We start from the raw sequence: 16,730 nt of genomic DNA, 5'->3' as shown, positions 1-16,730 counted from the left end.
GATCTTGGATTCCAGCCTTCAGAACTGTGAGAAAATAAATGTCTCTAGGTTAAGCCACCAGTCTGTGGTATTTTGTTGTGGTCCGAGCTGACCAATACAATAAACAAGGCTGTAGACTATGTTGCAGATGATAAAATGTTTTCTGAACTCCTATGCAAGGCATCTCTAATGAAAGAGTAACATAAGCGTATCTCTAGAACTTATTCTAGTATATATTTTTTAAAGTTTATTTTCATTTTCCAAGGTTAGCACTTTAAAACCTTATGAGAATGTAATATAGTTGTGTGGCTTCTTTCTACTATAAAACTTTTGCCAGATTTTTTTAGCATGTTTTACTTTTTTTATTTTATATTTATTTCAGATGTGTCATTTACCAATACTATTCCATTGGATCACCTTTCATATTATTTTTCCAACAGTTTGGGAATTTCATCAAATATTGTGATCCTTTATCTTCTTTTCCTAAAATCTAAGTACTATGTTTTAGAAAACCCTATTTTTTCATTATATAAAAATTTTAGGCAGTTTAATTTCTTTTTTATCTTGATCCTTGAAAATGAGCTTTTTGTCTGTTGCATAAGCCTATCAGATTAAAGAGATACTACCTCACAGTAGTATCACAGTACATTCCCTTTTCAGCAATAAATCCTGAAGTCGTACAAAAAGTTGCCATTAGTTGTATTATCCATCCCCAGGGCATTTGTGTGCGAAAGCTGTTAAGGGCATTTTACAGGCTGGTAAACTGAATAGCAAGATTGTGTGAATTTATTTTCAGTATCAGGCTGAAGGATCACAGTGAAATATTCTACTCTTAGTCTCTCTTGTACATTTCCATTTTCCATTTCCTGACTGTTAAAAGATGATGCAAATATACTTGATTGATTGAGATCAAGGAAGAAAGACAATGTCCACCAACTTTTCATAGTTCTAACAGGTAAACGTGCTCCAAAAGATCTTTGAATCTACAAATAGGGATTAAAAATACAGAAAAATGTACCAGTTATGATGTTCACATTCACTTTAGCACATGTTATTTTATACAGGGCATCTAAACACATCAGAAATTAGGACAAAACATGATTTGAGAAAGACTGGCATTCATTGCGATTCTGAAGGGCATAATGTTAATTTTCCACGTCATCATTAGGTGATGTTAGCTAAATCGGACAGTATGACTGTGATTGCCCCCGTTCACACAATCTGGTCTGATTATTTTGACTGCATGTTATCATGTGCATGAAAGTCATGTCAAATGGGTTTCCCAGAAATAAATGCCAGAACAAAAACATGAATCTGCAGTGACCACGTTAACTCCTGGCTCGAATCCTGACTTCTTGTGAAAGACAGTAAAGTCCTCCATTAACTTCCCCTTCCAAACTCTCTCTTCCTTTTTTTTTAAAACCTCCACAGAATCCTGTGCTCTAATCAGGCCTTCCTCCTTCTTCATGTTCTATGAATATGGCATTTGTTCCAGGCTGCTCTCAGAGTAAAGTCTTTACTATAAAGGATTCTTTACTATAATTTCCCTGGTTCTCCAGCCTCATCGCTTACTGTTCTGGCACACACACCCCCTCTAGCCAAACTGAGACATGTGACGAGCTCTCTCTTCTCTCTTTCCTCTTGCTCTCACGGAAGGATTCCATCTGCCTGGAATGTTCTTCCTCTGGCTAATGCCTTCTTGTCTTAAGATTCCTCTTGGGCATTAGCAATGCTGGGAAACTTTTCTATGTCCTTTTGTTTCTCCCCTGGCTGTGTGGTGCAGCTTTCCTCTGAGATCAAGGAGCATCCCTCGCTCAGACCCAACATGGTACTTCCCACCGTGTCTACACACCCGAGGGTCTGTTCTACTTTTAACTCTAGAACAGGGACCACGTCTTTTATCTCTATGGCCACCTCACTTAGAACAACGAGGGGAACAGTAAATGTTTATTAAATGATTGTGCCTATGTTTAAATTCTCCCCCCCTTGCCCCAAATCGCCTCCTTCCTTTTGTTCGCCCATCTTAATCTTTCTACTCTCCCCAAATCCCACTTAAGCCCCATCCCTCTAGAAAGCTCTTTCCCTTCTCTGTTTTTCTAGAGCATGTGGTTTGTACATTTAACTATTTATTTTGTGAAAGTTTCATAGACTCAAACCAGACTAGAAGACTTTCTAGGTAAATGTTGCCTCTTTGTTACTTCTGTACAGCCATAAAAGGTTCCTAATACTCATTGATTGATTTGCCTGAATGGGGAATAAAACACTCTGGAAAAAGGGTAGAGGGTCAACTCCTTCAAAAGAATAATGATCTGTACAAGGCCACGGTACCTTTTAAAAATAAAATAATTCCCTTTGTTTAATATAATCCCTATTATCATCATTAGTGTTTTTTATTATTATTATTTTTATTTACCAAATAAAACACATCTATCCTGAAGCCAAGAAAAGCAATAATACTAGTGACATGCTTTGAGCGCTTTTATTAGTCAGAACCCTGGTCTATTACATGCCCAAGTCTTTAATATGCATGAAACAATATTCTCTGATGCAACAGAAGATTAAAGAAATACATTAAAGCATTCATTCTGAATGAAAATACATGGACAAGGTAATTCCCAAGACTCAGAGCAAGGACAGTGAGGAATATAAGCTGAAGTAAGTCATTTCTCCCCCAGAGGAATTCTATGCAGATTGCTTGCAATTTTTGGTTTTAAATCTAAGACGTTATGGCATAGAGAGTTGAAAAATAAGGTTTCTGACTTGTTCACATACATGTTCTGGTGAGTGTGTTTTTGTTTGTTTTTTAGGGGTGAGGATCATTCGTTGATAATTTCACCACAAGACCTATTTGTGGTTAATGTGCCGGGAGCCTCCTATGTGCCCTTCTAGGCTACTAGCTGCTTAGGGGCTTTTCTGAACCTCAGTTTTTTCATCTTTCAAATAGGAACAATAAAATCTTCTTTGCTTACCCCAAAGCAAAGAAGGGTTGTGGGGTGGAGTGGGGCTGGGAGATCAAATATAAGGAGTTAGACATTTTCAAAGCAAATCCAAAGGCAAGACATTAAGATTCACTTGTTCCCACAGTTTGGGATCCCCCAAAACTGAATTTACAAACATCTGTATTAAATCATGAGACTAGCGCCAATATATGCCTCATGCAGGCTTACAGTAAAACCTGCTTTGCTTATCTACAGGGTGAGGAATTATTGTTGGGCTACCTAACACACTTGGCGGGAGGTATGAAGCCCTGAATTGTATTCTTCTTACAACCAATCAATCAATAAATATATATTCATTAGGTGGTATTCACAGGCAAACAGAATGGGCACCGTATGCAGTCTTCCCAGTCTCCAGGATCAGAATATATGTTCAAAGACATATGGTATGTATGTTAATTAAAAATCCACCCAATGTAGTTGTACAGGGGTGGGGAAGCGGGGTGGATCCGGAATCTGGAGGAGAGACTGCTTGAGATGAAACCAGAAAAGATAGTGGATTAGTTTCCTAGGGTTTCCCTAACAAAGACCACAGGCTGGGTGGCTTAAACCACAGAAATTTATTTCCTTATGGTTCTGGAGGCTGGAAGTCCAAGATCAAAGTGTCGGCAGAGTGAGTTCTACTGAGGTCTCTCTCCTTGGCTTGTAGAGGCTGCCTTCTTCCTGTGTACTCACGTAGTCGTCCTTCTGTGTGTGTCTGTGTCCTGATCTCCTCTTCTTATACGGACCCCAGTCATATGGGTTTAGGACCCACCTTGAAGACCTCGTGTTAACTTAATCACCTCTTTAAAGGCCCGTCTCTAAACACAGCCACTTTCTGAGGCACTGGGGTTAGCAATTCAACATATGAATTTTAGGGGGACAAAATTTAGGCTCTAACAAGTATAATTCAGATACTAGAGGGACGCGAGGGAAGGCATTCCATGCAGGGAGAAGGTTCAGATGCAGAAAGGTGCAGGGGCAGTGAGTAAACCAGCATCATACAACTCAAATCAATAATATGCTTCACAAGCACCAGAATGCATTGTTTTATTCAATCTTCACTATGGACATGAGAGAGAGAGATGATTCTTTACAGATTAGAAAACAGAGATTTAAGTGGCTTGCTGCTTACCTCGCTCCTCAAACTTAGTGTACTTGGGGATCTTATTCGAGAGCAGATTCTTTTTCATCAGGTCCGGAGCAAAGCCTGAGAATCAGCATTTCTCACAAACCCCCAGTGATGTTGAGGCGAGTGGTCTGTGACTACACTCGACTAGCAAGGGTGCAGGAGACAGAGGGCAGAGTAGGAGGAGGTCATACTTTAACAGTTGGAACTTGACCTTGCGGTATTGAATCTGCTGTCTCAGATCATGAGTTAGATTAGGTATCATCTTGCCAAAAAATCACACGTAGTGATACTTTCCCAGTTTAGAAAAAAATTAAGATTTTTGAATTAGGTGGGACTTTCTCCATTAAAATTTTTCTCCCAGAAAATTTTCTTTAAACACTTAACATTTAACTAAAATGAAAATACAAGCAGCAGGAAACTTCCAGAAAAAGAATTCGAAAATAGCCAATCATGCTCAGTTTGACAGCATGTTCTTAAGAGAGATGTTTGCTCATGTCTGTGATTTTGATATCACATGCAATAGAAAATCTTCCTCCTACAAGTATTATTCTTAGTGTGTTTAATGGAATTAAATACATCATGACTTTATGTTGCTCTTCAAACCCTATGGTGCTCCCAGACCCTTAGCTGAATAAGCTGGGAGTGACTCTGTAGGAGAAAAAGGGCCACTGAGGGCTAGAGGCCAGGGAGTGGCTTGATGAGAGCAGTGTTTGGGGAGACTGACTATGGGAACTTCTGCAAGATGGGTGAGAGGGAAAGAGAGATAGATAACAAATGAATGCAGGTATGAAGCTTTGAGCAAGGGTGGTGATAGAAAGGGGAGGATGGAGGCTGCATTGTCCGGATTGGGGGCCTGCAATCAGCTGGACAATAGGACAGGTCTTATGTTTTGAAGGCATGAATGGAGTGCCAACTGGTCATGCTTTTCAAGAGACTTCAATTAAGAAACTGACACCGGGGGAAATTGCCTCATAAGATTTTAGGGTGTATTAACAATTCATGGTTAGAATTAGCCTGGGAAATAAATATAGTGGAAATATCCTTATAAGTAATTGTAAAGATGCTTTCTAAGTACCCATTTCCTTAAGATAGGCTCCATAGAAAAAGGAGTTGGGAGGATTCAGAAGAGGTATCCATGATCAATTAAACGTTAGACACGATAGCCCCTCTTTAGAGATGTGCAATGCTCATTCATTTATTAAAAGTTCTGAAAATCCCACTATTAACAAATACACTAAAATCTCTGTCGAGCTTTAACACAGCATTTCCTTAATTGACCACATGACTCTTTTTTTGATAAACACTCCACTAACATCCGGCTCAGCTAGTGTTTCAAGAAGCATATCGTAGAAAACACTGTTCTAAATCAACTAGCTGAACAAATACTTTTGTTCTTTGTAGTTTGTAAACTCTTATATCATCCCTCCACTTAATGATTTGGGAAGAAAATTCACCCTTTTGTAATATTTGTATTAAGACATGAGACCCAAACTCTGGGTCCCGAATTCTCATGCTGGAAATGGATCGTCATGATGAACTTCTAAATGGTCAGTCATTTATTATTTAACACACGGCTATTGAATATTCACTTCTGGGGGAGGCACTGTCCTAGGACTTTGGTGGCGTCTACTAAAGTATAGTCCTGGTGTTCAAAATCTCTAAAAGGGAGAAAAGAAGACTGTAAGCAAGTACAACCAGGAAACCAAGAGAGGAAAGAAGAAAGATGATGTGTTTTTGGAAAGGGTTAGATCATAGACAGTCAAGAGGATCAGAAAAAGCATCAGGTGAGATTTGAATGGGACGGTTTGACAGATGGAGATCGTGGGCGGCAGGGGGGAGGGTAAGGTAATCATATAACATCATTCAAACCTAAACACTTTCGAAAGTGAAAGAAGGTAGACTGATAATTACTCCAGGGAAATAGGCAGAAGCTGGTCAGTCTAGTTTAGCGGGAAGAAATGAGTCAGACCGTCTATTTACAGAGACCCCTGGGGAGGACAGAGAATAGCGAATGGTCTAACCAGACCAGGAGGACATTGGGCTGGTGATCTGGCCCCCAGCGACCTCTCAATTTCGTCTTCTACCCCTCAGTCTCCAGCCTGGGCAGTGCCCCCCTCACACCACACAAGCCCTTCTCAGGATCCTTGCACTCGAGTCTCTCAGATGTCCACATGGCTAGTGCCTTTACTTCACGGATAGCCAAACGAAACATCCTTGTTGTGCCCGTCTGAGTAGGACGGTTTGTCACTGACATGAGTGATGACCTCCGATTTGTGGTTTAAAACGACCACTGTTGACTGCTGTGTGGGGAGTGGAGAGGCTGGGTAGAAGCAGAGATCTGGGAGGAGGGCAGTGCCCTTGTCCAGGTAAAGGAATAAAAGATTGACTCTAAGAAGCTTGGTTTAGCAGCCACGCAAGAAGCCAAGAGTGAGACCAGTGGGGTGATTGGCTCATTTAGACAAGAGATTGAAACCTGAATTAGGACTGGGAGAGCGACAACAGCAAATGGAGGACGGAAGTGACATGCTTGGTATCTGACTGTACTTGGAAGAACGAAGAAAGCCAGGTACCTTTGATGAGTGTGTGAGAAGTGTTTTGAAGATGACAAAATCCATCAGACTGGGTTGTGAGGTCATTTTCTGTGATGTGGACCACATTTCAAGACACCTGGAGAATGGTGAAGGAGAGTCAGCGAGCACTGACTGTTTTTTCAAGAAACGGACAAATAGTCGTGATAGCTGGAAGGAGAAGCCGAATTTAAAGAAAAAGTATTCAAATGTGGGGATACCTGAGTTTGCTTGAAGCCTGCAGGAAAACTCTTTATGGAAAGTAGTGATGAATTCCTATAACAGGACCCAGAAAATGGGGGCCCCCCCAGTGTTGTCCCCATGTCACAAATCTAAACCTATATCCTGCACTTCCTGGAAACGCCTGGCAAGGACACCTAACACACACCGATCACAATCCTCCAACTCAGCCTCAGCCAGCTCACCCGACCCTAAAACACAGGATCTGCTCACCTTGTAAGGAAATCCCCAGCCTCCTAGCCAATCACGCCTTGTTTCCACGTTGCCTCTTCTAATGCTGTATAAACCTCGCTCTTGCCCACATCCCTCAGGAAGAGAGCCCCGTGCTTGTGAGGCACTGTACTCCCACAGTCCATGCATGGTTCTCCCTTGAGTAAAGGACCTCAAACTCGTTACTAGATTGTTTTAGTTTTGTCATTTGACAGAAGTAACTTGAAGAAGCCGGAGAGATGAGACAAGTGATGGAACAAAGTCTTGGGGAAGGTGGGAACCAGACCAATGCCAATGGCGGTAGGTTCCTTCTGGAGAGCCTCCTTCCTCTGAGACAGGAGGGCAAGAAGAAAAGAAAGGAACTATAAGCCACGTTGCAGATAGAGAGAGTTGGGGTTAATGAGATCCACACAATCTCAAAGAATTGACAAGCAAGGTGACTTGGAGAGAGGGCAGGGTGGGAGAGTACCTCGGAATTCAAAGTGAATGGAGTCCATCAGTGATAGACACCAGGGTGAACTCTGAAGCTACAAAGATAGAAATACACACAGTCTCCATCCTCAGGAAGCTTACGATCTAGCCAAAGTCTGAGCCCAGCGTGTTCTCAGGTCTTCAATGGTTGACCCAAGAATTCGGTGCACTCTAGATAAAAGCAATTCACAAAACAGGGTGTACAAGGGTAGCATTTGTAAGTCACTGGACAGCAAAGCTGGACATCAGGGCACATGGACCACCTAGACGGTATTTTTTAGATGGTATTTTTATTAGATATTAAATAATGGCAAATTAAATTTATTGATTTGCATTGCAACTCATCACAGCTATTTTTTAAATACGCTATTTGCATAAGCAATGGCATCTTTGCTATGCCAACCCTCTCCACTGTAAATTATTTCTCTGTGTGCATCCTCACTGTAGAGTAGAAAAGGTAATCTGAAAACATCCCTGGAGTGAGAGTTAAGACTGGCTATAAAATGCCTTCTGACTTCAAAAAAATATGTATCTGGGCCAAATAAATGGAATTCTGTCCAAACATAGTGTTTTCCTAAAAATATCTCGCAAATAAGAGAACCATAAATACAAAGTTTTAAATACGAATAAAAGAGGGAGTGAAAAACATGATGTTAGTCTGTAAAGACGAATAATTTCCAGTTAATCAAAGAGCTACTTTCATTTTTTTTCTCAATGAGGAAACAAATATGTTAGCCGTTTTTTTTTTTAATTTTTTATTTATTTATTTATATTTATTTTTGGCTGTGTTGGGTCTTCGTTTCTGTGCGAGGGCTTTCTCTAGTTGTGGCGAGTGGGGGCCACTCTTCATCGCGGTGCGCGGGCCTCTCACTGTCGCGGCCTCTCTTGTTGCGGAGCGCAAGCTCCAGACGCGCAGGCTCAGCAGTTGTGGCTCACGGACCTAGTTGCTCCGCGGCATGTGGGATCCTCCCAGACCAGGGCTCGAACCCGTGTTCCCTGCATTGGCAGGCAGATTCTCAACCACTGCGCCACCAGAGAAGCCCAGCCGTTTTTTTAAGAAAGCAGTTTCAGACACCCACAACTTTGAGGATTAAACTACCTCTGTTTTAGGTGAACCCGTCGTGTATAATAATCTAAACCATGAAATGTTCAAGTAGCAACCCTTCTGGTTGTACCCAGACCAAAATAAAACATTATAAATTAAATGCTGGTGAGATAACAAAATGGTTTTTCATATTCTTAGGTTGAGTTCCTCTGGGGTGTTATTGCCAGTGACTTTAGAATTATATTTTCTGAGGTAGAGAGGTCTAATTTGTGTTTATACCTGGGTTTACACCAGGGTTAAAAATGATAATTGGGATGATGATGAGGAGGAGGAGGATGGGATGGTGATGGTGGCGACGGCCGCTTCAGAAAGGACAAGGGCTCCAGAATCCCCTGCGCTTTTCTGAGTTGTTTAAGAAGCAGCTCCCCTGCTTGTGTTTTTGCAGTAAGCATCTATCACCCAGTTTGGTCAGTTGCCTTGTCAGTTACACACACACGCGCGCGCGCACACACACACACACTCGCACACACAAACAAATGAGCTCCCCACACTTCATTCATGTCAGAACTCAACAGCTTGAGTAGCACAAATATTCTGCAGTCACTCATGAAAAGAAATTTTTAATAATAAATATCTAACAATTAATGGGCTGGTGGCTGCAGTTGTCTTCAGGGCATACTATCTAATTTCCTTGCAGTGTTTCATATCCTTACTTTTCACACTGCAACAGTCTATCATTAAAACCAAATGCAGGTTTCTATCACTTTTATTTATTTTCCAAATCAACTTATAAATCAGTGCCAGGCCTTGTTACAGATGAGTTCCAATAAATTATCGGCTGTGGACAAATTCTGAATGTTAAACACTTGCTTTTTCTTCTTCCCGCCCTTGGTCTGTGTCTCCGTTCTCTATTGTTTTTCCTCTCTCCGCTCAGAGAAACGATGGCTCTCCACAGCCCTCTAGGCCTCCATACCTCACTGGCTGTGCTTTGGGTACAAGGAACAGAGAGCCCTTAGTACTTAATTATGTGTTATTTAAATAATGCAGAAAGGCATTTATTTCTCAGAGAAAAATATCAACATAGGAGACAAGAGCTATTTTACAGTCCTTGGGAAATTTACCTTCCTGAATTTCAAAAGTGAAAGCATTCTCATTAGAAGCCTTTTACATCCTCTCAGCAGCCTGAGGTTTGAAGACCTGAGGTCTATTTTTCACAGATACCAGTTCATTAAGCAGCTCACCTACCTTTTCCCAACTGTCCTGTCACCACCTCTGAGCAGCCCTTTGGCGTGCCCGACGGGCTCCCGCCACCTCCCCCGGGAAGGGTTGGGGGCACAGGATCTGCGTTTCTGCTCCCAATGACCTGGGGTCTGCAGAACATACAGAAAACATGAGACACCCTTCCTGTAAGACTAAGGAAGGAATATTCTAAAGAGACACAGTCTATGATGATAACCCAGGACTGTCACATGCTCCATCACACTCACATTCACAAAGTGTGTCTGAAATACTCACATCTTAGCTGGAAACTAAGAAAAGTGCCTTCCGATTCTTCAAACAGCAAGACCCTTTCACGAGTTCTCCCTTGCTGCACCGTAAGTACCTAGTACGGTGCCCTTCACTTCATGACATAGCGTTGCCATATTTTTGACCGCTGATCCATTGTATAGCAGGTAAGACCAGGTAGAGCCTAGATATTGTTCATTTGACAAACTCAAGAAAAAACACGGAGCCAAGCGTGGAGCCCAAGAACTCGCACAATGGGGGTCAGGTAGAGGACAAGTTGCTGGAGAAGAAAACCGGGAGCATCAGGCAACAGAAATACGTAGAGATGTAGTGTCAGCAAACCAAAGGCTTCTTGAAAGTCAAGTAAGATGAAGACAAGGTTTTAATTTAGATTTTGTGAAGGGATCATTCAGAACCTTAAGGAGGGCTATTTTTGTGGGGTGGAAACAGAAATTGTACACAACTTAAAAAATCTTTTATTATGAAAAATTTCAAACCTACAAAAGTAGAGAATAGTAAAATGAACCTCAATATACCCAGAAGCTAGAGTCAATAATTATCAAGATTTTGCCACACTTTCTTAATCTACCCTCTTGTCGCTGTTTGTGCCTCTTGTTTCTGGAGTATTTTAAAGCAAGTCCCAGACTCATGTCTTTTTACCTTTATTGTGCATCTTTGAAGGTTATCTAGAAGCATAATGCTATTACCACACCAACCAAAAGAATATTAACCCTTTGGTATCATTCAATACTAAGGGCATATACAAATTTCCCTAACTGTAGGCAAGTGTGGTCCATAGACCAGCAGCACAGGCATGGTCTGGGAGCTTGTTGGAAAGGAAGCATCTCAGGCCCTATTCCAGACCGACTGAATCAGAACCTGAATTTCACAGCATCCGCAGGTGGTTTGTATGCCATTAAATTATTTGTGTGTGTCTACAGTGAAAAGGCACTTTCCCCATGCCTGTTCTTTTTGCAAGTCCCACTCCTACACAAGAACACACCCAGGCATGCACACACACACACACACACACACACACACACAAATAGCTACTATTACTAGTTTTGTTTTTCTTCCCAACATTTCTTTTCGCATATATAGGCAAGTACAAAGATATGCGTAGTTCCCACCTTTTCCCACAAATGTTTGCTTATTATTGATTGCTGTTATGAATCTTGCATTTTTAACTTACTAAAATTATTTTTAAAGAATCAAATGCTCCTCTTTTCATGTTTAAGGGTGATTTCCTGTGAACCCTGTGCCTCTTCACGGTTCTACCCTCATTCTTTACTCGGATTTGTCAGTGCTGCGGACTAGTTGCTGGGAGGCATTTGCACTCTTTCACCTTAATGACCCACATCCTGCAATTGTCAGGCAGTGGTTAAGCTGATGGCATCATCAATGACTTTTTTTTTTTTTTTTAAATCAGAAAAGCCAATAGAGGCACTGAGCCTATTCCCACTAGAACCTTGCTTAACCTCAAAAGACTTTTAAAGAACAATTACATTCAAAGGAACATTCTCTGTATTTCATGTCTGCACAAAAGGAAAGTTGACGGTCACTTTATTTGACTCCATGTGCCAGATCACCATAATCTTGGATTTTCCAACCTCTGCACCATTACCCCTGCCATTATCCCTGCTAGAATTACCTACCCCTACCTTTGGAAACCCTTTCCATATGTAAAATCTTAACTCGAATACTACTTTTTCCAAGAAGCCTTTCCTGACCATCCAACCAGAAGAGCTTCCCTATCTTCAGAAACCCTATTGTTTTTTTTGAATGCCACCTCTTTGACATTTCACACGTTCTGCATAATTACCTGTGAGCAGAATAGTCTCTTTACTTAACTGTGGGCTTCTTGAGGTCAGAGACTGTGTCTTAAAAATCTTTGTATCCACTTTCATTCCTACTATGTTACAGAATATAGCATAGGTTTTTTTTTTTTTTTTAATTATTTATTTATTTATTTATTTATGGCTGTGTTGGGTCTTCGTTTCTGTGCGAGGGCTTTCTCTAGTTGTGGCAAGTGGGGGCCACTCTTCATCACGGTGCGGGGGCCTCTCACTATCGCGGCTTCTCTTGTTGCGGAGCACAGGCTCCAGACGCGCAGGCTCAGCGGTTGTGGCTCACGGACCTAGTTGCTCCGCGGCATGTGGGATCTTCCCAGACTAGGGCTCGAACCCGTGTCCCCTGCATTGACAGGCAGATTCTCAACCACTGCGCCACCAGGGAAGCCCCCTAGCATAGGTTCTTGATAAATATTTGTTAAGTGGTTGAGTGAAGCTGTGTAAAGCATTTCATGCATGTAGTCCTGTGCTAAGCTTTACATAACCCACTCTTTGCTCTCTCCTGCCCTCCTAATTTGTTCTAACCCTCTGCAATCAGACCACATCACTCAGCCCTGAGAGTAGAGCAACCTTTATTCATAAACTTCTTCAATGTTAGATTGTTAACCAAATTAATATGTTGTAAGTATAGGAAACCTTTTTCCCTACGTGTTAAAGTATTTTAAAGACCATTATTTCATTTTGCCACTAATATCTCTGTGAGATAGAGACTTTTTAAATCATGCACTACCTCCTTTAGAGATTTGAAATTGCAATGATTGATTCATACAGCACCCAAACATGATACAGAAATCTGAAAAGTGAATATATATCTCCCAAAGTTCTTCCAATCTAAGGTTCAGCAATCCTTTGATATACTTGAACCATACTCGTCATAATCTGACATTCTTAAAAGTCAGATATAGCCCACAGTTGAGAAAATTGATAAAAATATACACAACATTGGATTTAGCACAAGTATACGAGTTTGTAGACGGCATGAATAAACACGTATAAAATAAAGGTTAACAAAAAGTGCTTCAACAACTTTTTTGTCTGTATAGCATAGAATATATATTTTAAATTCCTAGAAATACCTTCAAAATGGGGAGTGGAGAGTATATATATATATAATTTATAATTTATAAATTATATAAATTATAAATATATATATAATTATATATAATATATATAATTTAATATACAGTTAACATAGAGATGATCATACTAAGTGAGGTAAGTCAGACAGAGAAAGACAAATACCATATGATATCACTTATATGTGGAATCTAAAAAAAAAAGATACAAATGAACTTATTTACAGAAACAGAAATAGATACACAGACATAGAAAACAAACTTACGGTTACCAAAGAAGATGTGAGGGGAGGGAAAAATTAGGAGTTTGGGATTAAAATATGTACACTATTATATATAAAATAGATAACCAACAAGGACCTGCTGTATAACACAGAGAACTATACCCAATATCTTGTAATAACCTATAATGGATATATATATATATATATATATATATAACTGAATCACTTTGCTGTTCACCTGAAACTAACACAACATTGTAAGTCAATTATATTTCAATAAAAATTTTTAAAAATAGCTCTACAATTTTAGAATTTGCAAGGTATCTCAGGGCAAATTCTCGACATAGTCTAGACATATTTTTTACAATAAAATCTTAGGATTTCAGTGTTCTGTCTACAGAGGGAAAACAAATAAACAAACATTCATGGACGCCATCACACACCTCAGCAGGAGTGATGAACTTCCCGTCTATCTCCCCCTCCCCCTAAAAAGCAATTTAATGCACCACTGGAGGTTGCCTATTAATTGGACTAGAAATAAAGTAGCCTGTGAGGGTTGGCCGGGGAAAACACAGTTTGTGTGCACGTGTGTGGGTACATATATATAAGCATTTATGTATATAATATTTCACCCACAAAGTAAACAAGCCACACTCATCATTTTCTAATTACAGAGCTGTTTCATAAACTGTAAATGCTAACATGGGAGAGGTAAATCATAGCAATTTAATTAATAAAACAGTTTAGACACTTAAACCCCTATGTGCACCCCTGGGGGCAACACATCGATAACAGAAGCTTGCAGGCATATTTTAGAAAATTTATGCAATCATTTGCAGATCTTGTAGTCAATAATTGTTACAAACTGCAGTAACTCTTTTCTTGCTGTACCCAAGAAGAGAATATTCAGTTGTTCAATGTTCTTTACTTTTTGGATGGTCTCTTGGGATCCCTAGGAGTGGAGGAGCCCAGGGTTTCTTTCCCTGAATTTAAAGCACTAAATGGGCTCAGAAAACCCCTTTTCCAGCCAAAGAGCACAATGTGGGAAGTGAGGCTCCTGGGAAAGCAGGAGCAGGATCCGCCCCCTTTCCTACCATTAAAGGGGGATGTAGAAGATTATAAATGTCAGAGAATGGATTTCAACATTCAAGTTTGTATATTTTTAGATCCTCTTTCTCTTTTAACCTTTTAAAATTATGTCTATAAGACTCCCATATAGGGCTTCCCCAGTGGTGCAGTGGTTAGGAATCCGCCTGCCAATGCAGGGGACACGGGTTCGAGTCCTGGTCCGGGAAGATCCCACATGCCGCGGAGCAACTAAGCCCGTGTGCCGCAACTACTGAGCCTGCGCTCTAGAGCTCACGAGCCACGACTGCTGAGCGTGTGTGCAACAACTACTGAGCCCGCGTGCCTAGGGCCCGTGCTCCACAACAGGAGAAGCCACCGCAATGAGAAGCCCATGCACCGCAACGAAGAGTAGCCCCCGCTCGCCACAACTAGAGAAAGCCTGCGCGCAGCAACGAAGACCCAACGCAGCCAAAAATAAATAAATTAAATAAATAAATTTATTTTAAAAAAAAAGGACTCCTATATATTATTAGCACGAATGTAAAATAGTGCAGTCAGTTTGGAAAACAGTTTAGCAGCTTCTTAAAAAGTTAAATATAAATTTACCATACAACCAGCAATTTCACTCCTAGGAATTTCCTGTTTCCTAAGAGAAATGGAAACAAGTCCACCAAAAAGCTTGATCACGAGTGTTCTCTCTGTTATCAGCATCCTCACATTTTTCTAATTTCCTCACATATACTGAATCTTCTCCTCCCCCTACTCGTCTCCAGTCCTTCGGTCCTGTTGAACTCCCAATCCACCCATCCTTCCATCCATCCATCCATCCATCCATCCATCCATCCATCCATCAGTCCATCCATCAGTCCATCTGTCTGTCCATTCCATCCTAACCTCACTTGGCTCCTGCTACACTGTGGACCACAGAATTAACCCTTTTAGGGTGTGTTCCCCAGTACCCTAAGATACCCCATCGCCTCATCCTTCTGCTGTGCCCTACACAATAGAGGCACTTAATAAATATCTGTTGACTGACTTCCCATCTTGCCACTACCTACTGGTGGAGAAAGTAATACAACTGTCTTGATTGAATCCATTAAAACATGTTGAAATCTAATGTCAGCTAAGCTTGCTCCAGGATCCTCCCATTCAACTCTAGATGACTTATAGTGACTCTCCAATAAGAGTGTAACACTTTCACACTCTATCCTGTCTGGGTTTAAAAAATACCAGGCTCCATTCCAGACCAGTTATTAAACCAGAATATCTTAAGGTCAGGACCAAGGCATCTGCATGTACAAAATCTCCTCAGAGGATTTTCGTGTGCAGCCAAAGTCCAGAAGCTCCCAACCTTGTTCCCATCTTCCTCACCTCAGTTGTGAGAGGAGCAAGCTAGGTCCTCCTATGTTGCTGAGATGATGAAAGACCTCTGGTGTATGTTTCTTCAATTTCCCTTTTCAGTCTCCTAGAATATCTTTTCAGAGCAGAGGTAAGCAAATCATTTCTGTCAAGGGCCAGATAACAAACATTTTAGGCTTTCAGGTCAAGAGGAAATGTCCTCAACTCTTCCAGCAGCTGTCATCACAGTTAAATATTTTATATCTAAAAATGCAAAAAACACTGTTGGCTTGTGGGCCATACAAAAGCAAGCAGTGGCCGTAGTTGGCGAACCCGTTTTAGAGTCACTGATGATCTGGTCGACAAATCCAAGGGATACTTTTTAAATGTTTTATAAACCTTGATCTTTGTGCAGCCCTTGATACCATCAATCACCTTCCCCTTTTCAGGCTTGACTTTGATGTCATTAAACCACCTTGGTTATCCTACCTCTACCCTATTTTTTCTCTGTCCTGTGCACCAGCTCTTATGTTGTGCATGTGTGTGGATGTGCGCGTGGGCATATGTATGTGTCCCAAGCGACTTCCATGGCCATGTTGTGAGTTAAGCTGCAGACATACTTTTTTTAAATCCAGTTATACCCTCACCACTGGAGCCTGACATAGGCCACCCCAACTGCTCTGCGGATAGACCACTCTCCTCAAGCTGTGTGGCTCCTGCAAAGTAGGAAGAACAGTTCTGTCCCCCTCTGCAGCAGGCACTGCAACCCAAGGCTGCCTGACCCAGGGTTCACTGCTCCGCCTAATTGAAACCCAAGGCCATAGCTATACAACCATAATTGGTGAGAATAGCAGTGGCATATCATGTTTGCATAGTACCCCATGCTGCCAAGGTTTGTACTTTATCAAGGTCAGTCGAATGAACAGAACTTACTTCCTAAGGAGGAAAAACCGACATAAAATGTGTACTGAGAATATTTGTCAGTTGCCCAATATATTCAAATGCCATATTGCCTCAAACAGTTCATAACAGGGACAGATGTGCAGGGG

This window comes from Eubalaena glacialis, chromosome 7 (genome assembly GCF_028564815.1).
Source record: "Eubalaena glacialis isolate mEubGla1 chromosome 7, mEubGla1.1.hap2.+ XY, whole genome shotgun sequence".
NCBI lineage: Eukaryota > Metazoa > Chordata > Mammalia > Artiodactyla > Balaenidae > Eubalaena > Eubalaena glacialis.
The sequence above is the reverse complement of the archived record's forward strand: the minus strand, read 5'-3'. Positions refer to the sequence as shown.